This window comes from Mobula birostris, chromosome 3 (genome assembly GCF_030028105.1).
Source record: "Mobula birostris isolate sMobBir1 chromosome 3, sMobBir1.hap1, whole genome shotgun sequence".
NCBI lineage: Eukaryota > Metazoa > Chordata > Chondrichthyes > Myliobatiformes > Myliobatidae > Mobula > Mobula birostris.
The window spans coordinates 17,370,525-17,392,213 of NC_092372.1; the positions used below are offsets into that span (position 1 = coordinate 17,370,525).

Genomic DNA, 21,689 nt, shown 5'->3' on the forward strand with positions numbered 1-21,689 from the left:
TCCCTAAAAAAGTGGCCACTGAGTGCATGTTTGTGGTCCTCTGTAGCCCATCCACTTCAAGGATCAACACATTGTGCTTACAGAGATGCTCTTCTGCACACCAATGCTGTGATACGTGGTTATCTGAGCTACTGTCACCTCCCTGTCAACTTGAACTAGCCTGGCCATTTTCCTCTGATCTCTCGTCCACAGACTTGCCACTCACTGCATGCTTTTTTGTTTTTTGCGCCATTCTCTGTAAAATCTAGAGACTGCTGTGTGTGAAAATCCCAGGAGATCTGCAGTTTCTGAGATACACAAACCTCCCCATCTGGCATCAACAATCATTCCAAAGTCATAGTCACTTATATCATATTTCTTCCCCCATTGTAATAAGAGCTCAGCAGGTCAGGAAGCACATATGAATTGGAATAAACAGTCAACGTTTTGGGTTGGGACCCTCTTGGGCTGAGATGTTGACTGTTTACCTCCCATCCATAGATGCTGCCTGACCTGCTGAGCTCCTCCAGCACTTTGTGTGCATTGCTCTAGACGTCCAGCATCTACAGTAGCTGTTGTGTCTTCCCCTATTCTGATGTTTAATCTGAACAACCCCTTAACTATGTCTGCATGCTTTTATGCCTTGAGCTGTTACCATATGATTGGCTGATCAGATATTTGCATTAATGAGCAGGTGTACAGGTGTACCTAATAAAACGGCCACTGGGTGTGTATCACTACCTCCATTAGTGTGGCTTTCCACAGGCAGATTTTAGATGTTGTAAATAAAATCAATGGGCATTCTTTTATTGTTCAATTAATATTTTTGTAAATAATCACTGGAGAATATACTGATCTAAAAAAGTAGTATTCAAATACATTTATTCATTACATTTTGAAGCCTCTGCTAACAATCCATATTTCAATACAAACATTTGGAATGTATATGGTTTTTTTGGGACTCCTGAAGCGTTTTGGTGGCTCTTTGACAAATCTAAGGAAAATAATAACATCCCTTTGATACATCATACGCCACTGATGATGTTTTGAGTAGGAGGCCACAGATTCTTGTGGAATTAAAACTAAAATTAGATGCTATTCTGAAGGGCCACTTATGTTCTTTTTCCTGCTGAATAGGCTTTAAGACCGGTGGTTAAGCAGACTTGTAATATGATGTGAAGCAATTTGACTGTAAATGCATTCTATTTGGAAGAATGACATAAGCATTTCTTACTGATGAGAAAAACAAGTTATATATAATTACTGTTAGACCTGCTTCATAATTAGCTCACAAAAAGGATTCGGAAGTTCAAAATTCTGAATCCTGAAGTAGTTAGTCTCCTATAATTTGAATGAATGATGTACAGTGTAATCTCACCACAGCCTTGGCTGAATACTGCATATCAGCCCAATCAAGTTGTATTCGATTTTTGTTTCTTACCAATGTATGGCAATTGCCAAATAAATGCAATTATTTAAAGCAGTTAAGATTTACAACATTAAATTAGGGTTATTTACTTTTTATTTGACAGGTGATTATATGAAGCTTTTAATGGTAAGTGTAATTTACCCACACCCTTAATTTTGTGGATTAACTTTATTTGTTGAATTGATTAAAACAAGATATAATCTGCCAAATATACAATAAGGTTTGTATATTTGAAATAAATAATCCTTTTTATTTCTAGCTCCTTGCATTCCCTTCAAGCTCTTATGATTAAACAAGTTCTCCACTCAGTTCCCATCATATAATCTTTCCCTTGTGCCTTTTTGATACAAGATAATATGGAGCTATTGGACTAGGCAGAGTAACAGGTCGATATGGAATAGATGGGCTGAATGGCCTGTTTCAGTGTTATAGTGCTCTATGACTATGACTGTATTAAGATAGCAATATAAAGGCACATGGTCATGCAATCTTGCACTGATTGATACTAAATTAGGGGATCTTGATGAGCAGATAGAGCTGAAACTGGAGAGGGTTCAAAGGAGGAACACGGAAATTATTCCAGGATTGAATGGCATCTGAAGAGAGTTTGATGGCTGTACACCTGTATTCATTGGAATTCAGAAGAATGAGGGGTGACCCTATTGAATGGTGGAAGGCCTTGATAGAGTGTATGTGGAGAGAATGTTTCCTATGGTGGGAGAGTGTAAGACCAGAGGATACAGGGCATTCTTTTAGAATGGATATGAAGAGGAACTTCATTAGCCAGAGAGTGATGAATCTGTGGAATTTGTTGCCACGAGCAGCTGTGGAGGCCAAATCTTTATGGATATTTAAGGCAGAGATTGATAAATTCTTGATTGACCAGGGCATGAAGGGATATGGGGAGGAGGCAGGAGATTGAGGCTAGGAGGAAAATTGGATCAGCCTTGGCTTAATTCTGCTCCTACAGTATACCTATGGTCTTATGAAGCAGGTTACAATGAATTACAAAGGGATCTCCATCAGTTATGGAGAAAGGCCGAGGAATGGCAAATGGATTTCAACTGGATAAGTGTAGTGAAGCATGTTGAGCATTCAAACCAGGGTGGCGAGGTGGAGATACACCTCCTTTAGCCTGCAGGTCACCCTTAGGCAAGGTATAACACCTGCTTAGCTCCCCAATCAGGGTCATGTGAAGCCATGGGAGCAGGTGGCGGATGGTCGGATGAGCAGCTGGTGCAGATCACAAGTCCTAGTTATGCGACCACTGACGCCAGGCAGACAATCTCTGAAGAGTATGGATAATGGCTGGTGTTAGCCGTTTTGTAAAGACGCTGCCCAGAAGAAAGGAATGACAAACCACTTCTGTAGAAAAATTTGCCAAGAACAATCTTGGCCATGGAAAGACCATGATGCCCACGTCATACGATACCACACATCATGATGATGATGACATGTACAGTGAATGGGAGAGCACTGATAAGTATTATGGAACAGAGGGATCTGCGAGTACAAGTGCACAGTTCACTGAAAGAGGCTGCAAAATTAGACAGGGTGGTGAAGAAGGTGTTTAGCATGCTGGCCTTCATGAGTCAGGGCATCAAGTTTAGGAGCAGGGGCATTATGTTGCAGTTGTTGAAGTTATTGATGAGACGGAACTTGGAGTATTGTGTACAGTTTTAGTCACCCAGAACATTTGGTGCAATTCTACTCTGCCATTATAGAGAGCATCCTCACATTAACCATTACTGTCTAGTTTGGTGCAGCATTCTCTCAGCATATACAAATACTGTCAGGTCAGCAGAGAAGGTTATTGGCTGCAGTCTACCATCACTGCAGGACTTGTATGTGTTCAGGTCAAAGAAGTGGGCCGGAAAAAATCATTGCAGACACTTCCCACCTTGTAAATCGCCTTTTCCAAAAGCTCCTCTCCAGAAAGCACTAAAACAAAACTTCACACTACCTTAAAAGTTTCTTCCTCCAGCAGTTAACTGAATCAGCTATTCCAGTAGCTCCCTACCCCCTATATCTATTACTTCAGTCATGGCACTGCACTGAAAACAGTTTAAACCACTTTTATAATGTTCTTTCTCCCTTCCATCCGCTGAGGACATTTATTAGGAGAGCTGCTTTCTCTTTAACTTTCTACCATCATGCAGGAGATTGATGCATAAAAACAAAAACAGTCAAGATGGGAAATAGTTTCTTCGCCAGGCTTTTGGGCTTCATATTTGGCATCATTGATTAATCTGTTCTGTACCTTACAGTATTTAATTTATACACTTTAGTTCATTATTTATGCACGATGCATCTGCAGATTTTAGGCTTACCATCATGTATGTGTCTTATGTGTAATATTGTGCTTTACACCCTGGTTCAGAGAAACATTGTCTCCTTTCTATATACAGTCAATTATATGATTATATACATTAATAAACATATATATAGTTAAATGATGATAAGCTTGACTTGACTTACACTGTACATACGTATGATTCCTAAATGGACATGGAACCCGTGAACACCAACTCACTTTTTTTTTAATATACTGTATATTACTTCTGTGTTTGCACTATTTTTAATCTATTCAATACACATGACCCGGCTGGTGGCGTAGCAGCATCAGCGTCGGACTTCAGGACGAAAGGTCCCAAGTTTGAATCCAGCCGGCTCCCCTGCACGCTTTCCATCCGTGCTGGGTTACAAGCTGGTGATCTCTTTGGAAACTCACCCGGTAGAAGGCAATGGCAAACCACTGCGGTAACTTGCCTCGTACGCGGTTCCCCACTGCGTCAGAGAGGCATGGAGGGAAATTGTCTGCTAACCGGAGAAACTCCGGATGCGATGTATCTTTCCTTTTAATATATATACATTTATACTTACTGTAATTGATCTATTTATTTATTTAATTTCTATATTATCACGTATTGCATTGAACTGCTGCTGCTAAGTTAACAAATTTCGCAACACATGCTGGTGATAATAAACCTGATTCTGATTCTGACTCTGACAGTATCCCGGCCGTTGAAACATTGGTGAGACATTTTGCTATCATAAATACTCCTGAAAATACAATTACTTTATTACAATGAGTACACACAATATGCAATGCGTGTAGAGCTTGCACATTCACATGATCGCAAACTGATATACATGTAATTGCAATGCATGAAATGGTTTGTGTGTGATGCTTTTATAGCTGTTCTAAAACCTGGACAAACAAGATAGAAAACTTTTCAGCTTACATTGCAGGCAACAATAGTAATTGACTTGAACTATGAATTGAAATAATAAATATAAGTGATTATAAAATAATGGTGTGAGAGAAGGAAATTTCATCGTGATTTTCATGATCAACGGCCCAAAATCCATAAGATACACCCAAAAATATACAGGAAGCAAAATTTTTATTGTTATTGAACCATACATGAATATCCATAAATACAGCCAAACGAGACAGTGTTACTGTAGGGTCAAGGTTCAAAGCACAGTACCAACAGTCACACACAACACAAAGCACACATAACACACACAAGATAGCAAATACATGTAAGATACCAGTAAAATAGAGCCACACAAAATAATATCCAGATCCTGAGCCCATGAATACTGCAGAAACCTGCAGTCGACCACAATACAGCTTGTCTTCTGCCAAGCGAGCATTGGCGGGGGGGGGGGGGGGGGCGGTGAGCAGCACTGACTCTGACAACTCTTTCTTGGCAGCTGTAAGCAGGCAACACCACAGCTTGAGTCCTAGTCCTCACGACAACCAAGGCCATGTAGCTCCCCCACCATCCACCCTTGCTGTCCACCAGCATCAGCAAATTAGATTTGCAGCATTCCACATTAACAATATCCAAAAGGATCTTGAGATCACAAGAAAAGCGACTCAGACTGTTGTTTGCTATTAGACTGCATGCCTCCTTCTCGCACTGACTCCTCTGAAGTCTCTCTGATGTAAGCAGCAACACCATCTGCACCTTCCAGCTCCTTTAGGTTCTCCTCCAATTAGCAACTCACTGATGGGGTAGAACTCCAGCACTTTAAGTTCTTAATGTCTAGCTGGACCTTGCGGTCATAAAAATATGCTTAAAAAGGACAGCAACACCTTTTGTTGATCATGTAGGAGCCGCTGTGATCGAATGTGCTGCCATCTTATGAAAAGCCAGAAAACTAAGCTATGTGGCATTAGCCACTGATGTCGAACCTCCACTGCAGCGTAAACCGAAACCACCACATATCCTGACTAAGGATTCAGAGGCTTAGAGATCTGCCCGTGCAAGCTGTGACTGGAGCCATCACATTCCTGATTTATTTCATTCCTTTCTGGCTTTTCTCGACACCGTGGTACATTTGCTTGTCTATTTGCTCCGGGGCTGTGGGTGCTGTGGCAGCATAGTGACTGGTGTAATGCCTTACAGCACCAGAGACTGTGGTTCAATTCCCACCTCCGTCTGTGAGGGGTCTGTACATTCTCTCTGTGATCGCATGGGTTTCCTCCCGGTTTTCCGGATTCCTCCAGATTCTAAACACGTATGGATTAGTGAGTTTGTAAACTGTGGCTATACTACATTGGCACAGGAAGCCTGACCCAAGCCCCCCGGCACGTCCTCGCAATGTGTTAGTCATTATTGCAAACAGCAAATTTACAGTATGTTTCCGAGTACAAATTACAAAATAAAGCCAATCTTAATCCAATACTAATTAAAATTAATAGTCATAAAATCAAGATTTTTCTTTCCTCTCCCTTCACAGTCTACCTGATTTACCATCTCCGGTTTCTTAGTTTTATTTCAGATTTGCAGAACCAACCCACCTTGGATATCCTCGCTTCTCCCCTCTTCCACTGGGCAGAGCCTGAAAGTACATACCGCTAGGCTCAAGGACAGCTTCTACCCCACAGTTTGAAGAATATTATAGGGTTCCCTGGTACAATAAAAACCCTCTTGACCTCTTGCGTGGCTAACCTTCTTATATTCTTGCACTAAATTTTCTCTGTAGCTGTTAGACTATTCTGCATTGTTGCCTAGTTTCACCATGTTCTACAACAATGCACAGTGGAATGCTTTGCTTTGGATGAACAGTGTGAAAGGAAAGCTTTCACTGTTATCTTAGTATACATGACAGGAATAAATCAGATCCAAATCCATTTCACAAAATTCCACAATATTTGCATTTGTAAGTCTGCTCTCAGAATTACACTGAACCTGCTTCAGACTTGAGAGGAAGTTGGGATTGACATCTTTTGGTTACACAAACTGTGGCTTCCTAATCAGAACAGAGTCAGTGGTGTATATTACACCAAAAGGATGTTATTTTCTCTAGATATGTCAAAGGACCACTGAAATGCTTCGGGAGCCTCGAGTAATGAATATATAAGACCCTAAAAAAAGCAACAGAGTCAGGCCATTTGGCCCACCATTCTGCTCCACCATTTCATTCTGGCTGGTCCATTTTTCCTCCCCAATCTCCTGTCTTTTCTACGTACCCCTTCATGTCCACAAAACCATAAGACATAGGAGCAGAATTAGGCAAGTCAGCGCATTGAATTTGTTCTGTTATTCTATCATAGCTGATCCTGGATCCCACTCAACCCCATACATCTGCCTTCCCGCCATATCTTTGATGCCCTGACCAATCAGGAAATTATCAACTTCTGCTTAAGTATTTCCACGGACTTGACCTCCATAGGATCATCGAGGAAGTCAAGAAGAACAACCTACCAGCCGTGCTTACTTACATCGATTTTCGCAAAGCTTTTGACTCCATTCACCGAGGTAAAATGCTGAAGATCCTGAATGCTTATGGAGTGCCAGACCATCTACTGAGAGCAATAGAGTCCAGCTATACCAAAACCATGGCGAAAGTTGTATCACCAGACAGAGAAACAGCAGTGTTCGAGCTCCTAGCTGGTGTGCTGCTAGGAGACACTCTGGCACTCTACATCTTTATAATTGTCCTTGATTACGCTCTGCGTCAAGCTACCAAAGATCATGACAAGCTTGGTTTGACAATAAAACCAAAGCAAACCAAAAGGGTCAGACCAGTTACACTCACAGATCACGATTTTGCAGATGACATAGTCCTGCTCTCTGACCAGATGGAGGAAACACAGCAGCTACTGACAAAGGTGGAGATTGAATGCAATAAAGTTGGACTTCAGCTAAACGCTAAAAAGACAGAGTACATGCCGTTTAACTGCGACGAAAGTACTCTCAAGACTGTAGAGAATGATACCATTAAGAAAGTCTTTGACTACAGGTACCTTGGGTCAAGAATGATGAGTTCGGAGAAGGACATAAAGATACGGAAGGCGCTGGCGTGGAGGACTATGAACGACATGAAGGAAATCTGGAAGTCGAACCTGATCAGAGGGCTTAAAAAGAGGATTTTCATAGCAGTCATAGAGTCCATTCTCACATACGGATGCGAGACGTGGACACTCACCAAGATGATGCAAAAGTCTCTGGATGGTTGCAATACACGAATGCTCCAGACGGCTCTTGATGTGAGTTGGCAACAGCACATGACGAACCTCGAGCTCGGTGACAACCTACCGATGCTCACCACTAGAATCTAGGCGAGAAGATGCAACTAGCGGGGCATGTCTATGCCACCCCGAGCTACCTGCCAGCCTAGTCATCATGTGGGAGCCCAAGCACGGGAGGATGAATCCTGGACGCCCTCCCAAGACTATGGTCAACACGCTCCTAGAAGACAGCGGCGCGGCTAATGTAGATGAACTGAATACACCGATGAAGGGGAGGGAGAAGTGGAGAGTCCGTCATCGTGATCGACACCGGCCCCCTAGGCCTCAGTCGACGTAGTAGTAGTAGTAGACCTCCAGCACAGTCTGTGGCAGAGCATTCCACAGATTCACTACACTGTGGATAAATAAACTTCCTCCTTACCTTAGTTCAAAGGTTGCCCCACGATTTTGAGGCTGTGCCCTTTAGTTCTGGATGACCCACCCACCCCGTCCATCACCACCATAGGAAACATCCTCTCCACATCCCCCTAATCTAGTTCTTTCAACATGCAGTAGGTTTCTATGCGATTCCCCCTGCATTCTTATAAATTCCAGTGAGTATGAGCCCAAAGCTGCCAAACATGCCTCATATGTTAACCCCTTCGTTCCCGGAAACATACTCGTGAATCTCCTCTGGAGTTTCTCCAATGGCAACACTTCCTTCCTGAGATATGGGGCTCAAAACAGTTACCAATCCTCCAAGCGCGGCCTGACTAGTGTCTTATAAAGCCTCGGCAATATCTCCTTGGTTTTATATTCTATTCCCCTTGAAATAAAAGCCAACATCGCATTTGCCTTCTTTACCACAGAGTCAACCTGTAAACTAACCTTCTGGGAGTCTTGTATGAGAAATCCTAAGTCCTTCTGCACCTCTAATGTTTGAATTTTCTCCCCTTTTAGATAATAGTCTGTCTATTGTTCCTTCCATCAAAATGCGTTATCGAGTATTTTCCTACACTGTATTCCATCTGCCACTATTTTACCCTTTCTTCCAATTTGTTTAAGTCCTGCTGCAATCATATTGCATCCTCAGCACTACCTACCACTCCAGCCATCTTCATATCATCCGCAAACTTTGCCAAGACCCCGAAACGTCGACTGTACCTCTTCCTAGAGATGCTGCCTGGCCTGCTGCGTTCACCAGCAACTTTTATGTGTGTTGCTTGAAATTCCAGCATCTAAATCATTGACAAACAATGTGAAAAGTAGCGGTCCTAATATTGATGCCTGAGGAACACCAACAGTGTTGTAAATTTATTCAGCAGATCACTCTTGATCCAAAAATCTTTTTGAAACTGACTGAACCGACGATGTGCAGTTATATCATTCTGAAGATACCATAGAAACCATAGAAACTACAGCACAGAAACAGGCCTTTTGGCCCTTCTTGGCTGTGCCGAACCATTTTCTGCCTAGTCCCACTGACCTGCACATGGACCATATCCCTCCATACACCTCCCATCCATGTATCTGTCCAATTTATTCTTAAATGTTAAAAAAGAACCCGCATTTACCACCTCGTCTGGCAGCTCATTCCATACTCCCACCACTCTCTGTGTGAAGAAGCCCCCCCTAATGTTCCCTTTAAACTTTTCCCCCCTCACCCTTAACCCATGTCCTCTGGTTTTTTCTCCCCTTGCCTCAGTGGAAAAAGCCTGCTTGCATTCACTCTATCTATACCCATCATAATTTTATATACCTCTATCAAATCTCAACTCATTCTTCTACGCTCCAGGGAATAAAGTCCTAACCTATTCAACCTTTCTCTGTAACTGAGTTTCTCAAGTCCCGGCAACATCCTTGTAAACCTTCTCTGCACTCTTTCAACCTTATTTATATCCTTCCTATAATTTGGTGACCAAAACTGAACACAATACTCCAGATTCGGCCTCACTAATGCCTTATACAACCTCATCATAACATTCCAGCTCTTATACTCAATACTTGGATTAATAAAGGCCAATGTACCAAAAGCTCTCTTTACAACCCTATCTACCTGTGACGACACTTTTAGGGAATTTTGTATCTGTATTCCCAGATCCCTCTGTTCCACTGCACTCCTCAGTTCCTTACCATTAACCCTGTATGTTCTACGTTGGTTTGTCCTTCCAACGTGCAACACCTCACACTTGTCAGTATTAAACGCCATCTGCCATTTTTCAGCCCATTTTTCCAGATGGTCCAAGTCCCTCTGCAGGCTCTGAAAACCTCCCTCACTGTCTGCTACACCTCCAATCTTTGTATCATCAGCAAACCTGCTGATCCAATTTACCACATTATCATCCAGATCATTGATATAGATGACAAATAACAATGGACCCAGCACTGATCCCTGTGGCACACCACTAGTCACAGGCCTCCACTCAGAGAAGCAATTCTCTACCACCACTCTCTGGCTTCTTCCATCGAGCCAACGTCTAATCCAATTTACCACCTCTCCATGTATACCTAGCGACTGAATTTTCCTAACTAACCTTCCATGCGGGACCTTGTCAAAGGCCTTACTGAAGTCCATGTAGACAATATCCACTGCCTTCCCTTCATCCACTTTCCTGGTAACCTCCTCGAAAAACTCCAACAGATTGGTCAAACATGACCTACCACGCACAAAGCCATGTTGACTCTCCCTAATAAGCCCCTGTCTATCCAAATGCTTGTAGATTCTGTCTGTTAGTACTCCCTCCAATAACTTACCTACTACTGATGTTAAACTCATCGGCCTATAATTTCCCGGATTACTTTTCGATCCTTTTTTAAACAACGGAACAACATGAGCTACTCTCCAATCCTCCGGCACCTCACCCATAGACAGCGACATTTTAAATATTTCTGCCAGGGCCCCCGCAATTTCAACACTAGTCTCCTTCAAGGTCCAAGGGAACACCCTGTCAGGTCCCGGGGATTTATCTACTTTAATTTTCCTCAAGACAGCAAACACCTCCTTCTTTTCAATCTGTACAGTTTCCATGGTCTCACTACTTGATTCCCTCAATTCCATAGATTTCATGCCAGCTTCCTTAGTAAATACAGACACAAAAAACCTATTTAAGATCTCCCCCATTTCCTTTGGTTCCGCACAAAGCCGAACACTGTGATCTTCAAGAGGACCAATTTTATCCCTTACAATCCTTTTGCTCTTAATATACTTGTAAAAGCTCTTTGGATTATCCTTCACTTTGACTGCCAAAGCAACCTCATGTCTTCTTTTAGCCCTCCTGATTTCTTTCTTAAGTATTTTCTTGCACTTCTTATACTCCTCAAGCACCTGACTTACCCCCTGTTTCCTGTACATTTCATACAACTCCCTCTTCTTCTTTATCAGAGTTGCAATATCCCTTGAGAACCAAGGTTCCTTACTTCTATTCAATTTGCCTTTAATCCTGACCGGAACATACAAACTCTGCACTCTCAAAATTTCCCCTTTGAAGGCTTCCCACCTACCAATCACATCTTTGCCAGAGAACAACCTGTCCCAATCCACGCTTTTTAGATCCTTTCTCATTTCTTCAAATTTGGCCTTCTTCCAGTTCAGAACCTCAACCCTAGGACCAGATCTATCCTTGTCCATGATCAAATTGAAACTAATGGTGTTATGATCACTGGAACCAAAGTGCTCCCCTACACAGACTTCTGTCACTTGCCCTAATTCGTTTCCTAACAGGAGACCCAATATTGCATCCCCTCTAGTTGGTCCCTTTATATATTGATTTAGAAAACTTTCCTGAACATATTTTACAAACTCTAAACCATCTGGACCCCTAACAGTATGGGAGTCCCAATCAATGTATGGAAAATTAAAATCCCCTACCACCACAACTTTATGTTTCCTGCAGTTGCCTGCTATCTCTCTGCAGATTTGCTCTTCCAAGTCTCGTTGACTATTGGGTGGTCTGTAATACAATCCCACTAATGTGGCCATATCTTTCCTGTTTCTCAGCTCCACCCATAAGGACTCAGTAGACAAGCCCTCTAATCAATCAAACTCTCTTGAATTTCTGCCTCAACTTGGGTAGGTTGTACTTCAAATGGATTCAAATTCCAATCCGGGATACCGAGGTTTAACAGGTCATTAAATCTTTCTTGCATATCCTTGTGTATCTGCTTAAAATGTTTCACATAAATGGTAAGGTCATCGTCCTTCAGTGCCTCTGCGATCATCTTCAGGTTTGGAAATTGTAAAAATTCCCGACGTCCCATACTGTGGCAATAGACTTCGAGTATCTTAAGAAAAGAAACAATGGCTTCCTTACAATCTACGAGGTTACAGTTTTTGCCCTGTAAAGTTTTGTTTAACAAATTAAGTTTCTGAAAGATATCTGCCAGATAAAATATGTCCGCCTCAGCATCAATGAGTCTTTCTCCATGCTCTTTATCAGACATGAAGGAAACTGTGGTGTCCCAGAGTGTAACAAAACGTTGAAGACAGTTTCCCTTGGAAAGCCACCTCACCTTGGTATGCAGCAACAGCGTCCAGAAGTCTTCATCATTTTCTTCACACAGCTGCCGGAAAGGACGATCCTGAAGGGCATGGGATTTGATGAAGTTTACAGCCTTTATGACAACTGAAAGCGAAAGATAGAGACGTCCTCCTAAGTTTTTAGCTGCTAGGTGATCCTTGTGAATGATGCAATGCATAGTAAAGACAGAAGGTCTAACTCCTTTTAGATGGGCGATGAATCCTCTGTATCGACCAACCATAGGAGTGGCACCATCAGTTGTACAAGCAATTATATTCTCCATTGGAATATTGTTCTCGCTTGAGTAACTTCTGACTTCTTCAAAATTAGACAGTCCCTTATATCCGTTTTAATCCTCCTGGCAAACATCAGTTTGTTTCCATTCCAGAATCTCACATAAGCCATGAGAAGAGCATCGTTATCTTGTAAAGTAGTTTCATCTAATTTTAAAGAGAATTTCTTGCCATCTCATCAATCCTTCTGGCAACAGTAGAATTACTCAAAAGAATTGCCTGAATTGTTTCTTTGGCACTCAAATTCATGACATCAGATATTATTATGGACACTGAGGGCCGGATAAGTGACTCACCAACGTTCTGAGCATTTCCAGTTTTAGCAATCAGTTTACTGAATACAGCTGACACTTTTTTTTCACCAAGGAACTCATGGGTAGAATTATTTCTGAAAATAATAAGTGCGCGTGTAGCCCCCGCTGGCCACCCTCAGGGTCGCTTGGCTCGCTGTCATCTAGGGAAACAGCCTCGGCCCCGGCAAACTGGATAATTTGTTTGTGTGGATGCTGTGTGAGGTACCCCACCCTGCCCAAATAACAGACAATACACCAGATACGATTAAATGATTTACAGTTTATAGATATTACTGGAACTATATAATTAAAAGAGAATAAAATATAAAAGGAAAATAAAAGGCGCCACGCTTATCAAAGTTCAATCTCTTCGTGCACAAAAACCGTTGGAGCTCAAGGGCCTTCTTCTTCACCCTGTGACCCCCTCGGACCACCTCGACCGGCCGCCTGGGACCAACAACGGTGGTCGACCAGGGACGCTCCACACGAGTCTGTCTCCGTTTCCTCTCCTCGCCGAACGTCCCGCTCGGGGTCCGACTCAGTTAGCGGACTCACAGCACCTGGTCCATCCTCTGTCTCACTCTCCCGCCTTCTGCCCCAAAACCCTGCGCATACAGTATCTTCAAACACACCAAAACCATAACAACTATCCCAATTGGTTAATAGCACTCTCTTATCACACTCTAAAGGAAAAACAAACTGCTAGCGCAAACTTTCTCAGCGTTTAACACAACATAGCCGCATTCCCCAGATTAACATAACAAAGACGCCATTTTAATTAGCCTCTGCAGTAACATAAAAGTCGAAACCCCCTTACACGCGAAATACAGATACATTACTGACAAAAAATGCTGTCACCCGGAGCCAGGGATTTTTTTTTTCGGTGACTTCATATGCAGAAATAAACACTTTTCACAACTTACCTTAATGTATAATATATCCAAACACATATACTTTAAAGTTACTAGGCTAAAAAAGGCATAGCAAGACACACTGATCTTCTGAGAATGAAGTATGGCGATTATGGATGCGAGAACCCTTGATTGAATACGTTGACCTGGTGCAGTCTGATTCGCAACTGGCTCTGAAGTGAGGCTGTGTGGGAGAAGCTTAAGCAATAAATTTACCCGGTGCACCAAATTCAAACGGTGTGTTGGAAAGACATTATAAATAGGAGGGAAAGTATTGGCTCCAATGAAGGCTGCTGCTTGGGTATTTCATCAGTTCAGTTACCAGGGCCCCCATAAACCCTTGGGGCTCCCCTTCTCACAGTTTTCAGTTAGTGGTCCCCTTCAAGTGTGCCAGGGCCCCCAAGGGGGCCATATGGCCCCTGTTGAGTATGGCTGCTGTACACGATCCACAACACCCCCAACCTTTGTGTCATCAGCAAACTTACTAACCCATTCCTCCACTTCCTCATCCAGGTCATTTATAAAAATCACGAAGAGTAAGGGTCCCAGAACAGATCTCTGAGGCGGACCACTGGTCACTGACCTCCTGTCTACAACCACTCTTTGCCTTCTGTGGGCAAGCTAGTTCTGGATGCACAAAGTAATGTCCCCTTGGATCCCATGCCTCCTTACTTTCTCAATAAGCTTTGCATGGGGTACCTTATCAAATGCCCTGCTGAAATCCATATAGACTACATCTACTGCTCCTGCTTCATCAATGTGTTTAGTCACATCCTCAAAAAATTCAATCAGGCTCGTAAGGCATGACCTGCCCTTGACAAAGCCATGCTGACTATTCCTAATCATATTATACCTCTCCAAATGTTCATAAATCTTGCCTCTCAGGATCTTCTCCATCAACTTACCAACCACTGAAATAAGACTCACTGGTCTATAATTTCCTGGGCCATCTCTACTCCCTCTCTTGAATAAGGGAACAACAACCACAACCCTCCAATCCTCTGGAACCTCTCCCGTCCCCATTGATAATGCAAAGATCATTGCCAGAGGCTCAGCAATCTCCTCCCTCACCTCCGACAGTAGCCTGGGGTACATCTCATCTGGTCCCGGCAACTTATCCAACTTGATGCTTTCCAAAAGCTCCAGCACATCCTCTTCCTTAATATCTACATGCTCAAGCTTTTCAGTCTGCTGCAAGTCTGCACTACAATCACCAGGATCCTTTTCCATAGTGAATACTGAAGTAAAGTATTTATTAAGTACCTCTGCTATTTCCTCCGGTTCCATACTGATGCACTATCAATTACTCCAAAAGACTGGAAGTAGAGTAAATACTGAAAGGCTTTTATTAACAATGAAATGGATCCATGTCCATGCTGTATGTCTGTCCTGGGCTGTGGGAGGAGCAGTAACACAATTGTCTTTATTCAGGGGTCTGTGGGAGGAGCCACAGGATCAGTCAGCAGAGGGCCGTGTCCAGGCATGTCCAGACAGTTACAACCTATATATATATATATGGTTTACCACACATACACACTTTCCCACTGTCACACTTGATAAGTTCTATTCTTTCACGTCTTATCCTCTTGCTCTTCAGATACTTCATTCTACAAGTACTTGTAGAATGCCTTGGGGTTTTCCTTAATCCTGCCCACCAAGGCCTTCTCATGGCCCTTTCTGGCTCTCCCAATTTCCTTCTTAAGCTCCTTCCTGTTAGCCTTATAATCTTCCAGATCTCTAACATTACCTAGCTCTCTGAACCTTTCGTAAGCTTTTCTTTTCTTCTTGACTGGATTTACTACAGCCTTTGTACACCACGGTTACAGTACCCTACCATAACTTCCCTATTTCATTGGAACATACCTATGCAGAACTCCACACAAATATCCCCTTAACATTTGTCACATTTCTTCTGTACCTTTTCCTGAGAACATCTGTTCCCAATTTAAGCTTCCAAGTTCCTGCCTGATAGCCTCATAATTCCAATTACTCCAATTAAACGCTTTTCTAACTTGTCTGTTCCTATCTCTCTCCAAAGCTATTGTACAGGAGATAGAATTATGATCACTATCTCCAAAATGCTCTCCCACTGAGAGATCTGACACCTGATCAGGTTCATTTCCCAATACCAATTCAAGTACAGTCTCTCCTCTTGCAGGTTTATCTACATATTGTGTCAAGAAACCTTCCTGAACACACCGAACAAACTCCACCCCATCTAAACCCCTTGCTCTAGGGAGATGCCAATTGGTATTAGGAAAATTAAAATCTCCCACCACGACAACTCTGTTACTATTACATCTTTCCAGGATCTGTTTCCCTCTCTGCTCCCCGATGTCCCTGTTACTATTGGGCGGCCTATAAAAAACACCCAGTAGAGTTACTGACCCCTTCCTGTTTCTAACTTCCACACACAGAGACTCCGTAGATAACTGAAAAAAAAATTTTGGTATTCTACTTTATATTATTGGCTAGTCTGTCCTCGTATTTCATCTTTTCCCTTCTTATACACTTCTACTTGCCTTTTCTTGAATTTTAAAAGCTTCCCTATCATCCAACTTCCCACTCCCTTTTGCTACCTTATATGCCCTTTCCTTGACTTTTATGCAGTTCTTAACTTCTCTTGTCAGCCACGGTTGCCAACTCCTGCCATTTGAGAACAACTTCTTCTGTGGGACATATTTATCTTACATCTTATGAACTGTCCCCAGTAATTTCAGCCCCCTCTGTTCTACCGTCATCCCTGCCAGTATCCCCCGCCAATCCATCTGTGCAAGCTCCTCTCTCATGCCTCTGTAATTCCCTTTATTCCATTGCGATACTGTACATTTGACTTATGCTTCTCCCTCTCAAATTGCAGTATGAATTTAATCATATTATGATCACTGCCTCCTAAGGGTTCCTTTACGTTCAACTCCTTAATAAGATCTGGGTTATCACACAACACCCAATCCAAGGTAGCCTTTCTTCTAGTAGGATCAAGCACAAGCTGCTCTTTAAAACCCACTTGGTAGGCATTCAGCAAATTCCCTCTCTTGCGATCCAACACCAAGCTGATTTAAGTTCCCTCTCTTGCGATCCAACACCAAGCTGATTTTCCAAGTCCCCTTGCATATTGAAGTAATGTGGCATTACCTTTATTACATGCCTTTTCCAGCTCCCTTTGTAATCTCAATGCTATATCTTGGCTACTATTTGGAGGTCAATTTATGATTCCCATAATGGTTTCTTTACCCTTGTTGTTTCTTAACACCATTCACAAAGATTCAACATTTTCTGTCCCTATATCACCTCTTCTAAAGATGTAACTTGTCTCTGAGCAACAGAGCCACACCACTGCCTATGCCTTCCTGCCTGTCATTTTATTAGAAAGTATATTCTTTGATGTTAACCTCCCAATTCTGGCCTTCTTTCAGCCACAACTCAGTGATGCCCACAACATCATGAATGAATTGAATGAACGAATGGATTGATTTTATTACTTACATCCTTCACATATATGAGGAGTAAAAATCTTCTTGTTACGTCTCCGTCTAAATGTGAAATGTGCAATCATAGTAATTTATAATAAATAGAACAATCAATATAACACAGAATACACTCAAATCAGCATGAGTTAATCAGTCTGATGGCCTGGTGGAAGAAGCTGTCCTGGAGCCTGTTGGTCCTGGTTTTTATGCTGCAGTACCATTTCCCGGATGGTAGCAGCTGGAATAGATTGTGGTTGGGGTGACTCAGGTTCCTAATGACCCTACGGGTCCTTCTTACATACCTGTCTCTGTAAATGTCCTGAATCATGGGAAGTTCACCACTCTTCGCAGAGTCCTGCGTTTAAGGGAGGTACAGTTCCCATACCAGGTAGTGATGCAGCCAGTCAGGATGCTCTCAATTTTGCCCCTGTAGAAAGTTCTTAGGATTTGAGGGCCCATACCAAACTTCCTCAACCAAGGTGAAATAGACCATGAGTTTGTCCACCATATTCCAAATGCTATGCATATTTAAATACAGCACCTTCAGTCCTGCATTCTTCGCCCTTTTGAACTTTGCCTCTGTGGTACAATTTAGCTCTTTGCCCTGTCAGCAATTGTAGCCAATCATTGTCTTGTTCTTCCTTACATTCATGTTACACCCATCATCTACTTGTAAACCTGCTGGCTCATTCTCAGCTCTGTCATAATGATTGCCATCCCCCTGCCGTATTAGTTTAAGCTACTCCCAACCGTTCTAGTAAACTTGCCCCTAAGAATATTGTTCTCCTTTGGACTCAAGTGCAACCAGTCCCTTTTGTACAGGTCCCACCTTCCCCAGAAGAGGTCCCAATTATCCAAAAATCTAAATCCCTGCCCGCTGCTCCAATTCTTCAGCCACACATTTATCTGCCACCTTCTCTTTTCAGAGTATTCTGGATGTGTTCAGAAACATTACGGACCCTAGCACCTGGGAGGCTAACTACCATTCGTGATTCTTTTTTGTATCCACAGAATAGCCTATCTGTCCCCCTGGCTATAGAGTCCCCTATTACTGCCACCAGCCTCTTCAGCTCCTGACCCTTCTGAGCCACAGGGCCAGACTCAGCACCAAAGGCATGACCTCGCTTGCTTTCCCCAGGTAGGTCGTCTCCCCCAACATAACTCAAAATGGCCACAGGAGTGCTCTCCTCTAGCTGACGTTCTCCCTTCCCTCTGCTGGCAGTCACCCATTTTTCTGTCTCCTGTAGCCTTGGGGTGACTACCTCCCTGTAGTTCCAGTCTATCACATCTTCACTTTCTCTAACAAGCCGAAGGTCATCGGGCCGCATCTTCAGTTCCCTAACATGGTCTCTATGGAGCCGCATCTCAATGCACCTGGTGCAGATGTGGCCATCAGGGAGACTGGCAGTCTCCTGGAAACCCCACATCTCAACAGAACACTGGCCCAGCAGACATACCCCCTACTCTCTCAAGATAAGGAAAAAGAAGTAAGAAATTAGGAATGAACTTACCTACTTTGCCTCCGCCTGTTCTGGCCGAAGTCTTGTCGAACCAAAGCCTTACCACTCTGAATCAGACCACTCCCACAATTACCACTCTGCTCATCGTGTCCTGACCAATCAAGAACCTATCAATCTCTGCCTTAAATATACATAAAGACTTAGCCTCCACAGCTGCCTGTGGCAAAGAATTCCACAGATTCACCACTCTCTGACTAAAGAAATTCCTCCTCATCTCTATTCTAAAAGGATGCTCCTCTATTGTGAGACTGTGTCCTCTGGTTTTAGACACTCATACCATAGGATATACCCTCTCCATATCCACTCTATCAAGGCCTTTCACCATTTGATAGGATTTAACAAAGTCACCCCTCATTCTTCTGAAATTTGGCGAATAGAGGCTCAGAGCTATCATGCGCTTTTCATATGACAAGCCATTCAATCCCGGAATCATTTTCATGTAAATATCCATTCCAAATGTTTGTAACAAAATATGTATTGCTAACGGATGCTTCAAAATGTAATGAATAAATGTAACTGAATATAGTTTTTTGCTTTAGTATATTCCCCCGTGATTATTTATACAAAAATGAATGATAAAGGAGTAATCGTTGATGTTATTTAGAACACCTAAATCCCACCAGTGAAGAGAAGCCACTGACATATAATTGCTACCACCTCCCAAAGCAGCAATATTAACCATAGCCAGTGCAGTAGACCTTGAGAGTATTTGACATAGGAGAAAATTACGTCATATGGGCCTATTAAGTCTGTTTCGCCATTCAATCATGGCTGATTTATTTTCCCTCTTGATCTGTGTCAGATTCATCATAGGAATGGTGTAAATGTGCATGCAGCTGATTGACTGTGGGCCTTCCTACGTGCGGTGTGCTCTCTTTTTTGGCACTGGCTTTCAGGTACACGTTATTTTTATCTCAGCAGGCCTGGTTCGGCACTCTCACACTGCAAGTTGCTCAGCTTGTTGCTCAGCTTGTACTGTTACTAATGTGGCTCAGTCATAATGTTTAATTTTACTACTCTGTTGTCATTCTTGCTCCGTGCCTACATAACACATCTCAACCCTGTTCTCCTGTCTTTTCCCTGTGACGATTGACGTCCTTACAACCAACTCACTGTTTACAGCAGTCAATCCCCACGGTAAATGCTCTCAGTACAACTGCTGAGCAAACTTCAGTGAATTCACAGCTTTGATGTTTTGTTGTTTTACTTATGAGAAATGCTTTCTCAAAAAGCAGCAACTCAAAAATCAAACTAAAAGTAACCTGTAGTATTCAAAGTGACCCTTCCTGATTCAGTTTTATAAATCTCTAGTTAAGCTGCACCTGGAGTATTGCATACAGATCTGGTCATCCCACTATAGGAAGATATTGAGGCTTTGGTGAGGATGCAGAAGAGGTTTACCAGGATGTTGCTTGGATTAGAGGGCACGTGCTATAATGAGAGGTTGGAAAAACGCGGGTTGTTTTCTCTGGAGCAGCAGGGGCTGAGCAGAGATCTGATAGAGGTTTAAAAGATTATGAGAGGCATCATGTCTTTTTCCAAGAGTTGAACTATCTAATACCAGAGGGCGTGCATTTAAGGTGAGAGGGAGGAATTTTAAAGGAGATGTGAGGGGCAAGTTTTTTTTACACAGAGTGTAGGGTGCCTAGAAAGTACTGCCTGGGGTGGTGGTAGAGGCAGGTACATTATGGACTTAAAAGAAACACTTAGAGAGACACATGAGTGTCAGGAAAATGGAAGGATATGGACATTGTGTTGGCAGAGGGGATTAGTTTAGTTGGCCATTCGATTACTAATTTAATTGGTTCGGCACAACATTGTAGGCCGAAGGACCTGTTCCTGTGCTGTACTGTTCTATAATCCAACTATATTGGTAGGTATTGGAAATACTGTAAGATAAAGTAACTCATTTCCTGATTGATCAGAAATCGCCCATCCAAAACCCACCTTATTAGAGTTGAGGTTAAAAGTTAAATCAAAAGTATGGCTAATTGATGCAACAATTAGTGCATCAAAACATCCCAACTTTCTGAATTCATTATGAGGAAATGGTTGAATCAAAGCTTCACTAACGTGTATAACTTACTCTGTGGATACTATCGACCATGTTAAATTACGCATGAATTTACATTGTATTGCACATGAATTCACATTAAATTATGCATGAATTTACATTAAATTGCACATGAATTTCATCTCAATCTTTTGTGCTACATACCTAATGCAGACAGCTCATTAATTAAAGCACTTCAAGCCATTTTTACTAATGTTTTTCGATAAATTTATCCAAAATTGTATAAAAATAGGTAATGTCTTTTAGAGATACAGTATGATATAATAGGCCTTCTGGCCCAACAAGCTTCTGTTACCTAATTACATCTCTATGACAGGCAGCACGGTAATGTAATGGTTAGAACATTTTTACAGTTCCAGGGACCCAGGTTCAGTTCCTGCCATTGCCTGTACATTCTCCCTGTGATTGAGAGGATTTCCTCCAGGTGTTCTGGTTTCTCCCACAGTCCAAAGACCTACCAGTTGGTAGGTTAATTGATTATTGTAAATTGCCCTGTAATTAGGCTGGGATTAAAATAGGGGATTGCAGGTCGGTGAAGGGCAGGAAGGACCTATTCCTTGCTGTATCTCACTTAAAATTTTTTTTAAAAACTACTAACCTATTTGGAATCTGGGAAGTAACCCGGGTGTCTGGAGAAAACCCATATGGTCATGGGAAGGATGTATAAACTCCTTATACGCAGTAGCATGCAACTCCATATAGACTTACAGATAACCTGGGTCACTGGCGCGGTA

At 42.4% G+C, this 21,689-nt stretch overlaps 1 protein-coding gene across 2 annotated transcripts in view; it reads right to left on the reverse strand.

Moving 5' to 3' along the window:
- The window catches only part of LOC140194909 (A disintegrin and metalloproteinase with thrombospondin motifs 12-like), a 688,485-nt gene that overhangs the window by 100,249 nt on the left and 566,547 nt on the right, over window positions 1–21,689 (reverse strand). The gene's annotated exons all lie outside the window — the stretch shown is intronic.